The sequence below is a fragment of the Arvicanthis niloticus genome, chromosome 1 (assembly GCF_011762505.2).
Source record: "Arvicanthis niloticus isolate mArvNil1 chromosome 1, mArvNil1.pat.X, whole genome shotgun sequence".
Taxonomy (NCBI): domain Eukaryota; kingdom Metazoa; phylum Chordata; class Mammalia; order Rodentia; family Muridae; genus Arvicanthis; species Arvicanthis niloticus.
This window is the reverse complement of record NC_047658.1, coordinates 117,909,533-117,916,438: the sequence shown is the minus strand read 5'-3', so window position 1 is coordinate 117,916,438 and position 6,906 is coordinate 117,909,533.

Below are 6,906 nucleotides of genomic sequence, written 5' to 3'. Positions count from 1 at the left end.
CCAGCCACCTTGGCCTGAAAACCCGCAATCCAAGAGCTCTGCCCCCACAGGACCTCAGACTGGGATTGAAGACCTCCAAACTCGGGAGACCCTTCCTCAAGTCTTGGAAAATCACAGCCACCCAAAAATCACAAGAAACCATACCTGGATGCAATCAGCAGAGGTTTATTGAGGAGAGTTGGCTAGCCAAGGTCAAAACTGCTCATCCATGCAGGAACAGAATTTTGACAAAAGGTCAGCAAGCTGATGGGGCCTTTTTTATAGCACGGGGTGGGGAAAAGGAGAAATTTTCGCATGGTTACACATGATTGGTTGCATTTTTGCATGGTTACACATGATTGGTTGTTTTACAAATTTTGAACATCAGCAGGCTGTAACACTGGGAAAACCTCAAAGGGGGGGGGGGGGGGACCAAGAACAGTGGAAAGTTAGCTAGTTCTTGGAACCACCCAAAGGACTTGCATCCCTTTCTGTGATCAGGAACATGTCTTCCTGCCCTGGTCCTTCCCCACCCACAGGCAGGTCCCCCTCCCTGAGGCCTGAGGAATGTTAATTCAGCAAGTGTCCTCTGATTCAAGGATAATGTCCACCGCCTGGAATGTGTCCCAGAGCAGTGAAGGCCTGACATCTTACATTCAGTTCCGCCTTCTGGAACCTGCATTCTTTTGTTCAGGTCTAGGGTAAAGAAAAAGCCTATATATATTTCATAAAATGGTCTTTATAATTTTTCACTCTACAGGATCTCCCCATGCCCGGAGTTGAACTCAGTGGCTTTTCCTAGCCCAACATTCACCTGGTGCCACATGTAGTGAACTCAGTCAAATTCCCACACTTCAAGCCCCTGAGCCACCTGGGCAGCAGACACAAGGATCCACAACTCAGCCCAACAGAACCCATGCCCATGTGCGAGCTACAGCCCCACAAGCTCTGGTACTTCTTTTTGGTTCTTCTTAAAACAGTGGATGGGGAAGAGTGTCAGTGAGGACAAGACTTGGTCTTGCAAGATATTTGGGGTTGTTGTATGATAATAAAACTTCTACCTATCTTAGTCTAAGTCACTTTGCTACAGTAGCTGACCTGCCTGTCTGAGTTTGCCTGAGGCCAGAAACTGCACCTCATAATAAAACAGCAGAGGATTAAGTAAAGTAGCCTTTGTTCCAGGAACTGTGTGGCTCTAAGTTACAGCCTGCTAGTTGAAGTCACAGAAAGAAAAGTAACTTTAAAAATGATTTCAGCCCTGGCCTGGATACCTACAGGTGGCTGGAGCAGTCTTCCAGCTGATCTGCTCCACTCTGGAAACTGAGTCTGGAGGCACCCTAGGGAGGTCACAGACAGCAGAGCAGCAGGTAGGTGAACCCTCTCACCACCCCAGGCCTTAGAACCACAACTAGCAATTCAGAGCCACCAGAGGGCACCTGGCAGCCAGACCCTGCCCCTGCAGAGAACCAAGCTGAAACAGTAAGAACTATACAAAATATCAACAAAACCAGGAGCTGGTTCTTTGAGAAAATCAACAAGATAGACAAACCCTTAGCCAGACTAACCAAAGGTCACAGAGACAGTACTCAAATTAATAAAATCAGAACTGAAAAGGGAGACATAACAACAGAAACAGAAGAAATTAAAAAAAATCATCAGATCCTACTACAAGGGCTTATACTCAACAAAATTGGAAAATCTGGATAAAATGGACAATTTTTTAGATAGATACCAGGTACCAAAGTTAAACGAGGAACAGATAAACCATCTAAACAGTCGCATAACCTCTAAAGAAATAGAAGCAGTCATTAAAAAACCTCCCCACCAAAAAAAGTCCAGGACCAGATGGTTTTAGTGCAGAATTCTATTAGACCTTCTAGGAAGACCTAATACCAATTCTCTTCAAACTATTTCACAGAATAGAAACAGAAGGAACAATACTCAATTCGTTCTATGAAGCTACAATTACACTCATACCTAAGCCTCACAAAGACCCAACAAAGAAGAACTACAGACCAATCTCTCTTATGAATATTGATGCAAAAATACTCAATAAAATTTTCACAAACCCAATTCAACAACACATCAAAGCAATCATCCATCATGATCAAGTAGGCTTTATCCCAGGAATGCAGGGATGGTTCAATATTCAGAAATCCATCAATGTAATCCACTACATAAATAAACTCAAAGAAAAAAACCACATGATCATCTCACTAGATGCTGAGAAAGCATTTGACAAAATACAACATCCCTTCATGTTAAAAGTCTTGGAAAGATTAGGAATTCAAGGTCCATACCTAAACATAGTAAAAGCAATATACAGCAAACCAGTAGCCAACATCAAACTAAATGGAGAGAAACTTGAAGCAATCCCACTAAGATCAGGGACTAGACAAGGCTGCCCACTCTCTCCCTACCTATTCAATATAGTACTGGAAGTGCTAGCCAGAGCAATTAGACAACAAAAGTCAAAATGATACAAATAGGAAAGGAAGGAGTCAAATTTTCACTATTTGCAGATGATATGATAGTATACTTAAGTGACCCTAAAATTTCCACCAGAGAACTCCTAAACCTGATAAACAACTTCAGCAAATTGGCTGGATATAAAATCAACTCAAACAAATCAGTACCCTTCTTATACTCAAAAGATAAACAGGCTGAGAATGAAATTAGGGAAATGACACCCTTCACAATAGTTACAAATAATATAAAATATCTTGGAGTGAATCTAACTAAGCAAGTGAAAGATCTGTATGACAAGAACTTCAAGTCTCTGAAGAAAAAAATCGAAGAAGATCTCAGAAGATGGAAAGATCTCCCATGCTCCTGGATTGGCAGGATTAATATAGTAAAAATGGCCATCTTGCCAAAAGCAATCTATAGATTCAATGCAATCCCCATCAAAATTCCAAATCAATTCTTCATAGAGATAGAAAGAGCAATTTGCAACAACAACAAAATTTATTTGGAACAACAAAAAACCCAGGATAGCAAGAACTAATCTCAACAACAAAAGAACTTCTGAGGGAATCACTGTCCCTGTCCTCAAAATGTACTACAGGGCAATAGTAATAAAAACTGCATGGTATTGGTACAGAGACAGGCAGGAAGATGGAATAGAATTGAAGATCCAGAAATGAGCCCACATACCTATGGTCACTTGATCTTTGACAAAGGAGCTAAAACCAGCCAGTGGGAAAAGGACAGCATTTTCAGCAAATGGTGCTGGTTCAACTGGAGGTCAACATGTAGAAGGATGCAAATCAATCCATTCATTTCTTCTTGTACAAAGCTCAAATCCAAGTGGATTAAAGACCTTAATTTAAAACAGGATACACTGAAACTAATAGAAGAGAAGACGGGAAAGACCCTCAAATACCTAGGCACAGAGGAAAAGTTCCTGAACAGAACACCAATGACTTATGCTCTAAGATCAAGAATTGACAAATGGGACCTCATCAAATTACAAAGCTTCTGTAAGGCAAAGGACATTGTAAATAAGACAAAATAGCAACCAACAGATTGGGAAAAGATCTTATCCAATCCTACATCTGATAGAGGGCCAATATCCAAGATATACAAAGAACTCAAGAAATTATACTCCAGACAACCATATAACCCTATTTTAAAATGGGGTAGAGAGCTAAACAAAGAATTCTCAACAGAGGAAACTCGAATGGCTGAGAAGCACCTTAAGAAATGTTCAACATCCTTAGTCATCAGGGAAATGCAAATCAAAACAACCTTGAGATACCACTTCACACCAGTCAGAATGGCTAAGATCAAAAACTCAGGTGATAATAGATGCTGGCGAGGATGCAGAGAAAGAGGAACACTCCTCCATTGTTGGTGTGATTGCAAGCTGGTACAACCACTCTGGAAATCAGTTTGGCGGTTCCTCAGAAAACTGGACATAGCATTACCTGAGGATACAGCTATACCACTCCTGGGCATATACCCAGATGATGCTCCAACATATAATAAGGACATATTCTCCACTATGTTCGTAGCAGCCTTATTTATAATAGCCAGAAGCTGGAAAGAACCAAGATGTCCCTCAACAGAGGAATGGATACAAAAAATGTGGTACATCTACACAATGGAGTATTACTCAGCTATTAAAAATAATGAATTCAAGAAATTATTAGGTAAATGGATGGATCTAGAAATTATCATCTTGAGTGAGTTAACACAATCACAAAAGAACACACATGGTATTTACTCACTGTTAAGTGGATGTTAGTCCAAAAGCTTGGAATAGCGAAGACTCAACCTGCAGACCACATGAAGCTCATGAAGAATGAAGACAAAGAGGGGATGCCTCAGTTTTACTTAGAACGAGTAACAAAAATGCTCAAGGGAGCAAATTTGGAAACAAAACATGGGACAGAAACTGAAGGAGGAGCCATCAGGAGACCATTCCACCTGGGTATTCATCTCATGTACAGCCATCTAAGCTAAACACTGATGTGGATGGCTAGAAGTGCATGCTGTCAGGAACATGATATAGCTGTCTCCTTAGAGGTCTACCAAAGACTAACACACACAGAGGACAATGCTCACAGTTAACCACTGATATGATCAGGGTTTTCCCAATGGAGAACTTAGAGAGAGGACTGAAGGAGCAGAAAGGGTTTGTGACCCCAGGAGGAAAGCAACAATACCAAACAACCAGAGCTCCCCAGGGTCTAAACCGCCAGCCTGGGAGCACATAGGGAGGGACCCATGACTCCAGCAGTATATGTACGGGAGGATGGCCTTGTTGGACATAGGTGGGAGAGGAGTTTCTTGGTCCCATAAAATAATGAACACAGAGGTGGGGGGGGATATGAGGGTGGGGAGGGGTAGTGGGGGGATAGGTGTGGGCACTGCCTCATAGAAGCATGAGGAGGGGGGATGGGATAGGAGGTTTCTGGGTGGTGGGAGGAAGTGGGGTAAGGGGATAAAATCTGAAATGTAAATACTACAACCAATTTTTAAAAAGGGAAAAAAAGAAAAATTGTTAGAACCAGCATCTTTAAAAAAATGTCAGCCCTCTAGAAAAAAAAATTTTTTTTCTTGGTACTAAAACATGTTCTGAGAAATGTATATCGCAGAATACACAGCCTTGGTGTATCTACTCATCAAGCATACTGAGCAGACCTGCCAAAACCTCTGATGTCCTGGAATTCCATCTGGATTCAGTGAAGACACAGCATTAGAGGCTTATCAACTTACTCTTCCCCACCTCCACCCCTCTTCTAATATCTCAACGCCCTTAATCAGCTTGAAGAAGGTAAAGAAGAGTCAGCTCCCCTATTCCCTGGGCTTGGGGACTATTGTGGTTAATAATGGTCTGTCTTTCTAGGGAAAAGTAATGGTTTTGTTGGAACAGGGGGGATTACCTAGGACTTATTGCATAGCCATAATCTATTGGTAGAAATCTGTATAATTACTATCAAGGTGAAGTCATAATTTCTTAAATGGTACAAAATTTACTTTGATTTCAAATTGACGGTTTTCATTGGTACGAGCTTCTTATTAATATAAACATGAGATGAATATTGACACTCTCATGGGCATTGTGCCTGTATAACACATTTAGGAATACAAGGCCTAGACCCAGTCCTTCTTTAACTTTTTTAACTGATTTGGGGTGGTTAACCTATGAGTTAAGGGACTATAGCAAACTCATGGCTTTGAGTTTATTGTTTGGATGTTTTCCATATTTTACTTAGAAATAGCTGAGAGGAGTTAACAGACAACAGTCCAGGTTACCTTACATGGATAGTTGGTTTTCAAAATGTCAGAAGTCCATAGAATTGATGTTACAAATATTTATATAATAATGTTCATTTTGATTAGAGACCTGTCTGCTCCTGACAGCTTCCTGTCCTGTATTCTAAGAAGAAATTGAGCATCCTTGGAGTTACTCCAGTTGTTCAGTGACAGCCGCTAGGCAAGAATTGCCTCTTTCCATCTACAGATAAATTACTGTCCAGAAAAGGACACACTTGCAGGAGAGCCGACTGATTATATCTGCCTAGACAGAGTAATCAGCCCTTAATAATTCTGCATCACTAAGGTCTGTCAGATGATTCTGGGCCAGAAGGCTGAAGATTTGATGCTCCAACATTCAGTAGTATAGGGGCTTTCCAGGTGTTCAGCAGTCTCTATAAATTGGCTAAGTTTTAGAAGCTATGCTTAGTGCTTCCCATAATTTCAGTTAACTCAGTCATTCTGGATTTCTGATGGGGTTGAAGACCTATAGTCTCATAGCCAATCCTGGCTATTTACTTTGAGAGAAAAGATCTGAGTAGATGGTTTTTAGCTGACATTCATTCTAAAGCCCAAAAAAAGCCAGGATCAAAAGTAAGTGTTTTAGTTAGGAGAGATGGCAGAGGTTCTGGTTAGTCAACAAAATGATGGACTGGGTATTAGGACTATCTTGTACCTCACTGGTACAATTAGGAATAAGTATGCTCTAATTGTATTTTGAGAGAAAAGTTTTACTTTAACAGGAAGAGTGATATGTAGGAGGAGCTAAGTGGGAAGGAGTACTGAGAGGAAGAGACGGAGTAAGGAGAGGAGAAGATGAAAGAGAGGAGAAGCTAGGTGATGAGACAGAGAAAGAGAGAGAAAGAGGGGGGCATGGAGGCAGATGTTCACATGTGTCCACCAGTCAAGGATAGTTGATATATCTAGGTTGGGTATTGGGTTACACTTCTGATTGAGCATTATCAAACTTATAAAGCCTTTGATTAACATTTTTAAAAATTGTTATAAAAGCAAAAAGGAAAAGGGGGCATGGGATAGGGGTTTTCTAGGGAGGAGAAATGGGGAAAGGTGATGATATCGTTAATGTAAATAAAATATAAAAAAAAAGATTTCAGGCCAGGCAGTGGTGGCGCATGCCTTTAATTTCAGCACTTGAGGAGGCAG